This window comes from Aulostomus chinensis, chromosome 1, assembly GCF_037954235.1.
Source record: "Aulostomus chinensis isolate RoL2024-O1b breed Wild chromosome 1, RoL_Achi_v1.0, whole genome shotgun sequence".
NCBI classification, from domain to species: domain Eukaryota; kingdom Metazoa; phylum Chordata; class Actinopteri; order Syngnathiformes; family Aulostomidae; genus Aulostomus; species Aulostomus chinensis.
Window position 1 is genome coordinate 56,923,694 of NC_141320.1, and position 14,574 is coordinate 56,938,267.

Sequence of the window (14,574 nt, forward strand, 5' to 3'; positions counted from 1 at the left end):
GAGTTACAATAGTCAAGCTTAGAAGGAACAAATGCATGGAGTTGTAGACAACTGTTGGCCTACATCCACCTTTACTGATGAATATGTAACCCATGTTAAAATATGAGATAAATAAGAATAAATATTTGTATAAAAGCTGCATAAATAATTTTGAAAGTTAAAAGTGAGTAATTTAATGTAAATTAGTCTGCTGACCGAAAATGACGTCGCTGTCCCTTTAAGGGACCAGCGACACAGACGCAGCACCTGAGTGATGCTGCAGCAGAGACCCAAAAAAAAAGAGCAGTGGAGAAACCAGAGGAAGCGAGCAGTGATCAATTAACCAAAAAAAAAAAAAAACAGTTGAAAAAGCCGATAAAATAGCTGAAAACCATAACTTACCTGGTCGGGAGCTGACGGGGATTTTATGAGAGCAAAGCCACATCGGCTCCGTCGTAAACTGTTACCCAGTTACTATCTATGGTTTTGAAGACTGTGAATGTTACAAGAGTGTGTGTAAGCTGTGTAAATCGAAGATTTGTGCAGTAATTAGACGGAGCCGTGAGATAAAAGAGGCCGCTCCGCTGCCATTCTAAGTTGGAAAAAAAAAACCCACTGTAGCAGTAACTATACACCTCAGAGACTGACGCGTTTTTGTAATTTGTAGATTTAAAAAGAGTTTTATGGTGTTTATGGCCTGTTACACAGGTCAGGTTTTTTTGCACGGTGGGAAGTTCGGTCGGAGTGAGGATTGGTCTGCCATGGGCGGGCGTGCACATTCACGGGTGGGATTCAAGATGGCGAGCCAGACCCAGACCTTCAACTCATCTTCTCCATCGCATCGTGAGGGGATTTCTTGCGTGTGGTAACTCCTTGCCACAGTGGGAGGGGCATCAGGAACTGGTTTGAACTGAAGTGAACCGAACTGAGAACTTTTCATTGAACCAAACACATTTGGACTTGAACTTAAATTTGAAGTGTCATACTTTTATTTTTTATTGAGTTTATATTTTCAAATGTGATTCGAATAACTGTGGTCCACTTTGATTTATCTGTGATTAAGGTGTTTCTTACCTGTAAAAGAAAGGGGAAAAAGTTAACTTAGGAAGAAAAATAGGAAACCTAAAATAGGTACAACCTAGGAGAAAAGACTGGTCTAAGTAAATTAGATTAGCTTTACTAAAATAAACTCGTGACTAAAAGAACAAAGAGTGAGATCCTTTTTTTCTCCATTTATACTTACCTCTTTATTGAGAACCTGCAGGGAATTTTTGGTTTCGTGTCCTGTGATTTATGTGTGTTTATATTCAGTAAATTGCCGGCCTTTTCTACATAAAACTACGGTCTCTGGTATTATTACTCTTGCTCCCCACTCCTTAGAGCCTAGAACTGGTCCAGTGGCGCAGTTAATGGTGTGATACCGGTGCTACAAATATAATTGAGTATCATCTGTGTAACAATGGAAATTTATGGAGTTTTTCCCAGTCATATGACCTCAAGGAAGCCTATATAAAGTAAAAGTATCGGCCCCAGCACTGAACCTTGAGGAACACCGTGTTTAACTTTGGTTTGTATAGAAGATTTATCATGAACATCTACAAACTGAAATCAATCTGATGAATACGATTGAAACCAGTTTAATGTTCCCCGGATGCCAATTGTGTGTTCAAGTCTGTGTAGCAGGATTTGATGGTCAGCTGTGTCACAGGCAGCACTGAGGTCCAGTGTTGTTTTCGTCAGGCTGGATGAAAATGACAATGACGACGTCAGACCCCTTTTTTCCAAGACGAACGTCACCGTAGCCCTGTAAAGACTAAAATGTGACAAAATTGTATACATTTTCGTCTGACGAGAACGAGACAAGACTAAATTGTTAGTGGGCGGACGATCAAAGTTTCAAAACAAGTATAACATGCGTGCAATGTCAATCAAGAGCTCCAACATCAGAATGGAGCCAGCTGTAGCTGTTGGTCCTAATGCTCACGCCCCCATCATCAGTACACACGCACTAAAGGCCTCTCGCACACGCACACACATGCACACACAGAGACAGTCTGGGCCTGTCTGCAGCGGACGAGACACACACGACGGCAGCAGCAGCGGTGTCGGGTGGTCGTAAAAAGAGGGATGATTTACGGTCGAACTTCAGATCCAGTCCAAGGGACAATAAAACAGAATGCCTTGTACGGGCCCGAGGACACGAGTCAGACGACGGAGCCACCACAGCTTCCTCATGTTGTGGCTTCAAACTCTCAGGAAAAAATACTACAAACCTCAAAAAGCACCTAGCCATCCTGCTATTTTTGTGAAGGTAAGTTGCCTGCAACAAGACCATAAAGCATAGCTTTTGTTATGTGTTGTCATTGGATAGCGCCCTTACTCCATATGTCATGCCACCTCTTGTTGTGATGTTCTCAGGGTGTTCAAAACATGAAGGTACGCACAGGATGTGACGTCACCACGTTCTATAACGTGCCAGTTCTCTGTTCCTGGCGGGAATAATAACAACGGAGAGAATAAATATGCCAGTAGGCTAAACGTTGTAAGGAGCATCTTTTACTTTATTCTCCACTAAACAGTGCACTCAAGCGCTTGACAGGTTATGGGCCCAGTCAGAGTCAAGGCCGTACCCAGGATTTTTCAAATACCGAGGTCAAATATTGTGATACATCTTATTTGACAAAAAACATCGTCATTTGGTGACTTTTTATCCATTTTCTGGTAGTGTCAAAAGAGGGCGCAACAGCACATGGAATGGAAGGTGGAAATGTGTACACTTAGCAATCGCGTGTTTTGATCGTCTTGACTTGCCGTAGTCAAGCATTTTCGTGTGTGTAATTTATGTGATATGGTGATCACAGCCCAATTTCTGTGGTGATATCCACTTGTAGTCATGGCGAGCAGCCACGATTGTTTGTTGAATAAGATAAAATGGCTGAGGTAGAAATCGTTCTTCCAAATGCAGCGTGAGCAGCACAGCTCTGCAGTGAATCTCAAGGTGATGTCATATCAGAGGACGTGATGGACTCTTTTATTCTTTTATTTTTGCGCCTTGTGCATCAATTGTTTTTAAGTCGATGAAGAAAAAGCTTAGGTTCCGACCCAGTTTCTATTTGTCTGCTTTATTTTCATGTCGGAAGCAATGCTGATAGCACTGAACAAAACTGTGGCAATAGAAAGCTGAGCCAGCTGAGTGGCCACGAGCCACAGCTGTTAGCACAAAATTGTCAAGTAGGTATCTTGATGCAACCAGTGCTAATATAGCATCTTCTTGGGTTCATGTTATAGTCTGGTAAGTTAGCCAAATAGCCCAAGTCGTGTCGAGGTTCCCAACAACGTCATAAACAACAGGTTGCGACGACTCTCCAGCCTTTTTTGAATCTGAAATGCGCCAAAATCAAATCGAGAGAGATGAAAAATCCTCGACCTCTCCAAGCATTTTTATAGCGGCTGGAAAACGAAATCCTATCTAGCCAGTTGTTGCTTGAACAACTGTTGCTTGAAATGCTAATTAAAAACTACACTGATAACGATGATCATTGATCAAGCATCCCTAGCTGCCATGCAAGGACAGAGTATGAATGGTGAGGCACCCGTAGAGGTGAGTTACATTGCTACTTCTAGGCTGGACTACTGCAACTCTCTCTTGTCAGGATGTCCTAAATACTCTCTAAAGAGTCTCCAGCTGGTCCAGAACGCTGCAGCGAGGGTTTTGACAGGAGTTAAGAAGAGAGAACACATCTCTCCCACTTTAGCTTCTCTCCACTGGCTTCCTGTAGGATCTAGAATCGACTTCAAAGTCCTTCTGCTGACTTATAAGGCTCTCAATGATAAAGCCCCATCCTATTTGAAAGAGCTCATTAGTCCCTACTGTCCGACCAGAGCACTCCGCTCCCAGAATGCAGGTCTTTTAGTGATTCCCAGTATCAATAAAAACAGACTGGGAGGTAGAGCCTTTAGTTACCGGCTCCTCTACTGTGGAACCAGCATCTCTCCATGGGTCAGAGAGGCAGACACTTTAACTACGTTTAAGTCCAGGCTTCAGACTTTCCTTTATGACAGAGCCTTCAGTTAGTACTGGTTCAGGTAGCTCTGAACCACTGACAGCTATGCTGCTATAGGTTTAGACTGCTGGGGGACACATCAGGTTACATGGAGCCCTTCCCTCCTCTCCTCTCCTCTCCCCCTCCCTCCTTCTCTCCTCCCTGCACATTTTTGGAACTGTCATTACCATTACTTGTTGCACTTTGTAGTTTGGCCTTGGTGTCTCGCAGTCTCTCTGTGTTTCCACGGATCCACCAGAGCCCCAACCGCCGCCTGCATCGCCCCCCCCCCCTCTTATTCCCGACTGTTACACCGGCCTGCGCTCCCCTCCCATGAACCAGTCTGCCATCCAGTCCCCCATCAAGCTGGCTTGCTCTCCCTGCCTCCCCTTCCATGAACCAGTCTACCATCCAGTCCCCCATCAAGCTGGCTTGCTCTCCCTGCCTCCCCTTCCATGAACCAGTCTACCATCCAGTCCCCCATCAAGCTGGCTTGCTCTCCCTGCCTCCCCTACCAGAAGCTTCCTTCTTCAACTGTTAACATTTCCATGTTTCTCACATTCTGCATTGTAAACTGTTTTCTTGTCTGTAACAACATCTACTGCACGTCTGTCCCTCCTGGGTGAGGGATCCCTCCTCTGTTGCTCACCCTGAGGTTTCTCAGATTTTTCCCTGTTAAAAGGGTTTCTATGGAGTTTTTCCTCAGTCTATGTGAGGGTCTAAGGGCAGAGGATGTTATGATGCCATGTGACGCCCTTTGAGACAAACTGATTGTGAAAACAGGCTCTACAAATAAAATTGCCTTGCCTTTCCTACAGGGGAAACACAGGGAAAACCAAATACTGCACCATCTCACTAGCGAAAGCAACTCACCTCCTTGTCTCTTTTCCCCTGGCCTGTTGGCTTTCCAAAGCTGAGTTTCGTTTGTTTTAGAGTCGACTTCTTCATCTTGCTTCCATTTTCAAATTCCACCCCGACAAAAAAAACTGACTATATCCCACGGTGCTTAGCTGACTTTCGCAAGGCTGCGTCACTTGATACAATGTGTCAAGTGTCGGACAGTTCAGCTACGTTTTAAAATGGTGATGATAAAAAAGATTGTCTTATGTGGACTTTATTTTCAGAATAAACAAATGAGAATAGCTGCTGAATTTTCCACCAATCAGTCAAAGTCAGAAGGATTTTTATCAGAAATTTTTTTCACATTTCTGAGTTAAAAAAAAAAAAAAAACGTGGGAAAAAATACCGAGGATATGACCTCAATGGTAGTTACGGGCCTGGTCAGAGTTGGACATGGATAGCGTTCAGTCTTGTCGGAAGAAGTTTAACGTAACGGAACAACAGACTTCTGTGGGCAACTAGGAGATAGAGCGAGTAAAGCTCGGAAGAAGTTTTCGCGACGCAATTTACGCGGGATGAACAGTAGAATAGCAGCGCCGGCTCCGCAACTACTTTTTGATGGCTCAGAGGACAGATATGTCCCATGAGAAACAAGATTCCTTGGTCATCTGCACGTTCTAAAATTAAAAGAAACTATTTTGAATGAGCCGACCGGTGGAAATGCGGATCAGATAGCAGCAGACAGGAGAAATAATGCTGACTGTTATGCTAAAATGATCCTACTGATTGACGACAAAAGCTTGGCAATAATAAGACACGAAGCAGCGGATGATGGCAGAAAGGCCCTGAAAATACTCAGGGAAAAGTAAGCCGAGGATCATCGACCTCTACACATCTTTCACCAAGCTACGCATGGAAGGAGGTGAGAGCGTTACTGATTACATCATAAGGGCAGAAAACATAATAATGGCCTTGAAAGATACTGGTGAAACCATGAGTGATGGATTGAATGTAGCCATGGTACTAAATGGGCTACCAGACTCCTTCAAACCCTTAGCAGTTCATGTAAAACAAAATGAAGACAATGTGACGTTTGCAGACTTTAAAAGAAGACTGCCGGTTTAAGAGAGTGAAAAAAGAATAAGACGAATACTACAGATAATGTGATGAAGACACGTGTCAAACAAGGCAGGGGTCCACCTAAGACACACGCTTACAATAAGAAAGATGAGGATGTCAACGTGACATGCTACAGGTGTGGAATAAAAGGGCATAAAGCAAGAAAGTGCACCAGAAAAATGTGGTGTAGCCACTGTAAAAGTAACACACATGAAGAATCCCTGTGCAAGAAAAAGGGGGAACGAGATGGTGCAAGAAAGGTCAAAGAGTAGTGGGACAGTGACCAGGAGGACCATTTCTTCAAGGCCAAAGACATAAAGAGCGAAAGACCACCAGGCAACGTGAAGCTGAAAGGCATCATGGTGGACGGTGGAGCAACGTCACACATTGTGAATGACATAAAGAAATTTAAAAGTTTGATGACAACTTTAAGCTTGACTCTCATACAGTGGAATTAGCCGATGGAACAAGTGCAGTGGAATAGCACAGAGAAGAGGAACGGCGATTATCTGTCTACAAGACAGCGCTGGACGACAGCACAGAGCACAGCTGAGAGATGCTCTTTACATGCCTACTTACCCGCATGACATCTTTTTGGTGGCAAGGGCCACAAATGGAGGAGCGATGATCACCTTCCAGAAAGGGGACAATCGCATGGTCACAAAGGACGGTAGCAGGTTTGAAATACACGAAAGTGGTAACTTGTATTACTTGCCCACTGTTCAAGATGATGTTGATCAATGTAATGCATGTCATGACGTACAAACCTGGCATTTTTATGAAGATGTGCAGAAATTACAATGTGTTGTAAGAGGCATGGAGATAAAGGGGGGTGGGACTACACCAGCACAGTTATGTGAAGTGTGCACAAAGGGCAAATTCACCCAGACGAGAAACAGGGAGCCTTACAGAAGGGCTAAGAGACCCTTGGAACTAGTCCACACTGACCTAGCTGGTCCTATGCAAACAACTAGCATTGATGGTCACAAATATGCCCAAATATTCACTGATGACTACTCTGGTATAATGTTGGTGTATTTTATTAAGTCCAAGAGTGATACAGTGCAAGCAACAGAACATTTTTTTGCAGATGTCGCACCTATCGGTGAAGTCCGGTGCATCAGTTCCGATAACGGGACTGAGTACACATGCAAAGAGTTCCAGGCACTGCTTGTCAAAAATAGGATTAGACATGAGACGTCTGCACCCTACCCTCCCCCCAAAAACGACACGGCCGAAAGAGGGTGGCGTACATTGTATGAGATGGGTAGATGCTTACAGTTGGAGAGTACATTACCAAATGAGCTATGGAACTACGCTGTACAGACAGCGGCTTATGTGAGGAACAGATGCTACTGTAGGCGCACACAGAAAACGCCCTATGAGCTTTTCACAGGGAAAGAGCCAAATATTTCCAAAATGCCAAAATTTGGATCAGTGTGCTATGCTTATCAGACACAAGCCAAAGGGAAGTTAGACCCTAGGTGCGTGCAAGGTGTTTTTGTGGGCTATGATAAAAACAGCCCAGCCTACCTGGTGTACTACCCAGAAAAAGAGAAGGTACACAAATATAGACTGGTAAAGTTCACAACCAAAACGGTGACAGAAAAAGAATAGAATAGAATGACTTTGTCATTATGAGAGTGGATAGCAGCTTTAGGTGGTGCTGTGGTGCATCTAGGTGCACAGGCACATTATAGTACCAGATTCAAGGTGGCTGTGTCATCAACAGATTGAGGTGATGTAGCATTTGCAGTGCAAACATGGCACAACAAGAGCAGATCAACAGTCCTGGTGATAGTGCAAAACATATAGAGGTACTTTTACAGTTCAGTCTTCATCCTGAGCTGGTTTTGTGTAGGAGGCTGGCAGATTTGGTGGTAAAAAAGAAAAGATAGTGCCGGTAATTGTGCTGAGGCACTTCAGTTCCTTAGTGCAAGCTTGCATTGAGCATGGTGAAAGCTTTGGGAAAGAAGCTGTCCCTGAGTCTGTTTGTCTTTGCTGGGATGGACCTGTAGCGCCTGCCAGAGGGCAACAGGTTGAATAGGTGGAATGCGGGATGAGTGCTGTCCTTGATGTTCTTGGCTTTGTTAAGGCTGCGTGAGGTGTAGATGGTGGTTAGGTCAGGCAGGGGGCATCCGATGATCTTTTGTGCTGTGTTGGTCACTCTGCAGACTCTTCCTGTCAGCCTCAGTGCAGCTGGAGTGCCACACTGACACAGCGTACACCAGCAGGCTCTCAATGGTTGAGCGGTAGAAGGTCACCAGCAGGTTGGTGTCAAGTTGTTCTTTCCTGAGCACCCTCAGGAAGTGGAGTCGCTGCTGGGCCTTCTTAATGAGTGTTGACATGTTGGCTGTCCAGGAGAGGTCGGCAGAGATGTGGACCCCGAGGACTTTGAAGGTGTCTACTCGCTCCACGCTTTCCCCATTGATGTAAAGGGGTGCAGGGGGGGTTCTGTTCCGACGGAAGTCCAGGATGAGTTCCTTCGTCTTTGAGATGTTCAGCGCCAGGTTGTTGCATGCACACCACTGGCTGAGTCTGGGGACCTCATCTCTGTAGGCTGCCTCGTTCCCCCGTGATCATGCCCACCACCATCGTGTCGTCTGCAAATTTGGCGATGATGTTCTCAGGGTGAGTGGGTCTGCAGTCATGCTTGTAGGGTGAGTAGAGCAGTGGACTCAGAACACACCCCTGGGGTGAGCCGGTGCTGAGAGATCGGGCTGATGATAGGTGGGGGCCCAGCCTCACATGCTGGGGTCTGTTGATCGGGAAGTCTTTGATCCAGGAACAGGTGAATGGTGGGAGCCCCAGGTCAGCTAGCTTGGAGATTAGAATGTCCGGTAATAATGTATTGAAAGCTGAGCTGTAGTCTACGAAGAGCATCCTGACATAGCTTCCTTGTTTCTCCAGGTGGCTCAGTGCAGAGTGGAGGGCTGTGGCTATCACGTCTTCAGTGGATCTGTTTGACTGGTATGCGAACTGTTGCAGGCCCAGGGTGGAGGGGAGACAGGCTTTGATGTGTCACAGCACCAATTTCTCAAAGCACTTTGTGATGATTGGTGTGAGCGCTACTGGGCGATAGTCATTGAGGGTGGTTGTGGGTGACTTTTTAGGGACTGGAATGATGGTGGCCGATTTCAGGCATGCTGGGATGTTGGCTTGTATCAATGACAAGTTGAAAATGTCAGTGAATACTGGTGCTAGCTGGTCTGCACATGCCTTCAGCACTTTCCCTGGTACTCCATCTAGGCCCGTGGCCTTCCTGGGGTTGACGGCGCAAAATACTTGTCTAGCGTCCTCCACCCCCACAGTGAATGGGGGGCTATCAGAAGTCGTTGTGGGTTGGAGTGGTGTGGCTGAGTGCTGTGCTTGGGACTCAAAGCAAGCAAAGAAGCTGTTCAGCTCCTCTGCCAGTGCTCTGTCTGAGTCCCCAACTGACACAGTACAGCTCCTGTAGTTGGTGATGACTGTATGCTCTGCCACACCTGCCGAGGATTGCTGAGCTGTTCCTCAATCTTCTGTTTGTGGTCTTCTTTGGCGGCCTTGATGCCTCTTCTCAGGTCGGCTCTGGCAGTGCTGTAGATTGCCGCGTCCCCAGATCTGAAGGCTGCATTGCGGGCCCGTAGGAGTGAGCGGACCTGGCTGGTCATCCGTGGTTTTTGGTTGGAGTACACCTGGATTGACTTTTCCACAGTGACCATACCTATACCGATGCAATACTTGATGTAGTGAAGTACTCTCTGTGAATGTCGCCAGGTCCTCATGGTGGAAAGTCTTGTTGAAGTTCGCCGACTTCACCAGGTCCGTTGATGAGAAGAGATCAACTGGAGTCGTCTGCTTTTGACAAAACACTTTATTTCACACAACAAAGCAGACAGATATATCTGGAGACCCCACTACATGCACTTTGAGAGTGCAGCAGAGAGTGAATAAGATATTAACAAACAGTGAATATATGCTTGAAGCCACACCTTTTTTGCATACGTAATTTTACACTCATGCATATCACACTTCTTGATTAGTACTCCTGCACAGTCAGGTCGTCTTGTCCTGTTGTTTTCGTCATTCAGCCTTGACAGTTCGGGGGCAACTGGCAGCCTGCACAACTTAATACAAACAATCACGTCATGTACTTATACATAATCAACTCCTGATATAATGGTGACATATGAACAGAACATGATCAAAAGCTCATTTTCTCACAGTCTCCCACTGGGTCTGTTAAAAGAAGTCCTGCAGACAGGGGAGGGCATCGTTAGGCCAGGTGGTAGTGGTCCGTCTTGTGAGCTTTGTCGGCTGAGGGGGGGGGGGTGTATGCTGGAGCCATCAACAGTTAGAGGTGGTCTGACTGTCCGAGGTGGGGGAGGGGAATGGCTCTGTATGCACTTGTGGCGAGGGAAAGGGACACTAATTCCACTAATACTGCGCAATAATTTTGAGAGGATTCTCCACAGTTGCCCAACAACGCCACCCTGGGAATTTCACCCAGAGAGATTTATTTTTCTTACTAGGGGGACAAGACACACAGGTAAGTTCCATTCATCGGCTGGAGACGTGGTTTGTGGTGTAAAAAAAAATTTAGATATCAAGTTAAAATCAATTTGCAATCAAACATTCACATACACACCTAACAAAGGAAAAAAAGGGAAATTGATCAGGGCAGAGACTTTGAGGGGGGGTGAGCGATTGTATCTGGGTGGAGTTCACTCAATTAAGGAAATCAAAAATAAGTCACCCACACACGCACACCAGGAAGTGACCGTCACCCGGGAAACACAGCACACAAAGAGGGGACACCACCACCAGTCACCGTCACCACCACCAGCCTCTGACACTGAAACAAGAAAAAAAAACACAAGAGTTACACTCAAACCAAATGCAAAAATAATTCAATTGGTGGGAGGAGTTAAATCAAAATAACCTATAGAAAGAAGATTTTAATCATTCAAATACAGCCCAAAATAAATCAAAGCACAATACCTAATTCAAAGAAAACTAATAATTCAAAACACAATTTAACCAAGAAGGTGAACACAAATGAAAGAAAGTTAACCCTGATCAAAAGAAACAAAAAGCAAATATCAATTAATCCTATAAATCTAACAAACAAACTCACTCAAGAAACCCAAAACAAGAAAAAGAAATGAAGAAAACTAAATAACTGAACCAAAATTAATTCCACCCTCAAACATCACTCATACAATAAAAAGAATCCATCGGATTCAGCTCCGTTCAGGTGTGTGTCACCTCGTGGACGCGCAGAGTGGGTAACTGCAGGAAATAGCCTCAAAGGGCCACCCGAAGCACCGAGCAGCCAAAGCAGCAAGGCTGTGTTTCAACAACCCACGGCCACGCAGATTACCCTGATGAACAAGCTGGGTCAGCATAGACAAAGCAGCAGCGTCCGGTTGGTTGATTGTCCCTGATAAAATAGATCATTAGCACAGTTTGGCTGAAAATGACAGCTGCAGGCCGACAACAGGCACCTACCTTAGCTGAGGCGAATCAGCACGCACACACACACACACACACACACACACACACACACACACGCTCATCCCAGAGGGAAGGCAAGAGGGAGGGAGCCGGATGTCAGCATTTCCTAAGACCACACTAGCATTAGCCACTCGAATGTTACCATCATCATATGCAGAGAGAGGGAGAAGGAAACCTACCACTCACAAACGGAGTGCAGAGAGCAGCACAGCAGGACAGAGCAGCATGCACACCCACAGCCACTTCCACATGAAGTGTTACGAAGCAGGAAGGGTGAGGGAGGGGCCGTCTTAAATATGGGCACCTGCTCTCTGATAGGCCGACAGGCCATCAAGGTGTGTTCAAAGAACCTTGGGTGCTATGCCTGCTGCCACACACTCTTGAGCTTAGAGTACACATGGTCAAGAGTCCTGTCTCCTCTTGTTGTGGATTACATATGCTGGTGAAATTTTGGTGAAACAGTTCTGAGGTCAGCCTGATTAAAATCTCCTGCGATGATGTGAGCGCCGTGAGGGTGTGCCCGTTGGTGACTGTTACTGGCATTGAGCAGCAGTGTGAGAGCGGTTTTCACATTTGCATCCAGGGGTATATAGAACGGTAGAGGCTTGGCAGCTGGGGTTTGAGTGGTTGCTTCCTTAGCCTGGTCAACAGGCCAGCTCTGCAGTCCCGCTTTTGTTTCCTCTCGCGTTGCCGCCTGCGTCGCTTGCTAGACCCGATAACAACCCGATCCCACTAGTCTCGCTATCTCGTCCGGTATGTTGTGAGTGCGATGAGAATCATTGCAAACTGTCATTTTCTGCTGGAAACCGATGTCCAGTAAGTCCATTCGGTTGTAGTGGATATTAGTGTCCGCGATCGATGAACAGCACGCAAAAATACACACAAAAAACATAAAAAACGTGCAAGGGTAGGGAGAGCTTGAAGCTGCTGTATCCCTGTGCACTGCCATCTTGTGTGACAAAAGGAGAAACAAAAAACAAACAAAAAACAAACACAAACATGTGAGTCATTGTTGAAGTATGCCGACGTCACCGGGTCCGTTGATGAGAAGAGATCTACTGGAGTCGTCTGCTTTAGACAAATCAACACTTTATTTCATACAGCAAAGCAGACACAGGTGTATCTGGAGACCCCACTACATGCACCTTGAGAGTGCAGCAGAGAGTCTGAATAAGATATTAACAGACAGTGAATATATACTTGAAGCCACATTTTCATAGACGTTCCTGCAGTTGAAAAAGCTTCAGAGTTGCCAAGCTGAGTAGAAGAGAGAGCATCAAACCTATAGAACTAGAGACTGAAGCGGCAAGAAAGATCTCATCAGTGTGGTCGTCTGGAAGGGGGGCAGCACAGTGGACAAGGTGGAGGTCAGAGTGGTTCTCGCTCTTGGGGACAAACTGTCCTTTAATCTATCCATCTGAGCCCTGATGCAGTGGCAGCACCTCCTGGAGGGCAGCAAGTCAAACAGCTGGGGGGGGGGGTGCAGGAATGTTTGGAATGATTGGACTGGAAGCTGAACTGTAGCAGAGGAAAAGCCTTCTTACAGAGCTCCCCCTGGTGGTGTGAATGGCTCAGACATCAGGGTTAGACATCCACCCACTCATGATCAGACCAGTTCCATTCTCTCTGAATGGTGATCATTCCTGTCTTGTTTCATAGCACAGAGGGAAAAATGTCAGTGTCAGGTTTTCCTGGTCTGGTGCCTCCTGCTGGAGACTAGAAAGACAACAAAGCGGAGATCAGAGCAATGAGACAAAGACATATCTGAGACTGATGGACGCATGAAAATAATGAATGGTAATAAAATAGAGGCAAAGAGGAAACGATGGCAAAAGACGAAGAGAATTAAAATGTAGCAGTGAAATTCAGGAAGATGAGGATCAAAGCTCTGGTGAAAAGAGAACAATGTTGAAGAATGAATGAAGGAATAAAGACAAAACAAGAAACTCAGGCTGCACGGTGGTGCAGTGGTTAGCACTGTGGCCTCACAGCAATAAGGTTCCAGGTTCGAGTCCCGACCCGGGTGCGGGATCTTTCTGTGTGGAGTTTGCATGTTTTCCCCGTGCATGTGTGGGTTCTCTCTGGTACTCTGGCTTCCTCCCACCATCCAAAGACATGCAATTGGGGACCAGGCTACTTGGACACTCTAAATTGACCGTAGGTATGAATGTGAGTGTGAATGGTTGTTCGTCTCTGTATGTTGGCCTTGCGATGGACTGGCGACCTGTCCAGGGTGAACCCTGCCTCTCGCCCGTAGATGCTGGGACCCTTAATGGAAAGGAATAAGCAGAAGACAATGAATAAAAACAAGAAACTCATTAAAAATGGGGTCAAACCATCAACAAGGAAGGCATCAATTTAATTGAAAGCATATATATATATTTATACATTATAGAAAAAATTTGAAGTCAAATATTTCAAGGAGCAACTTCCAACCAGTAAAGCCTGTCAGTGATGACTGGTGTCTTTAATGGTGTCTCTTTAGATGGTCAGGCTCAGACTGGTCCAGGAGCTGGGAGTCTAAAGCTAAAGGGGCCTCGTCAGAGGTTTTAGTTGGCACTGTAGAGCAGCGACTAAACTCCTGCCAGAGGAGCTGAGGGGCTGCACTGGTTCAACCACTGAAGACCAGTAGACATGCCGGTGGAGACCAGGAAGTGCAAGCCCACAACAGGACGATCAATGTGCATATTGGAAGACAACCAGTGGAGAGACTTAGAACCATGAAATGTGGCTCTGCTTCTGGTTCTGCTCAGGACTGGGACTGCCCAGTTCTGACTGATGACACAGAGCCAAAAGGTCAAAGGTCAACTTCAATGTGACATCATGATCCTTCATTCAAGGCATCTTAGTACCATCTTGAGGGATCAATGATAACTTCACTTTACCATCATAACATTTAAACGTTCTATCAAAGTCCTTCAAAGTTTTCTTGAACCTGTTTAAATCTGCAAATGAGGCATCAACTCCAAACATCCACATATCAAAGCTGATCCTGAACCAGAGATGAGAACAGATTGATGAGTTGGTGTTGATGCCATGTCTTCAAATGTTTCCATTTCTTCTTCAGCCTGGTGAAGTGTAAGCTCTCAGAGAGAAA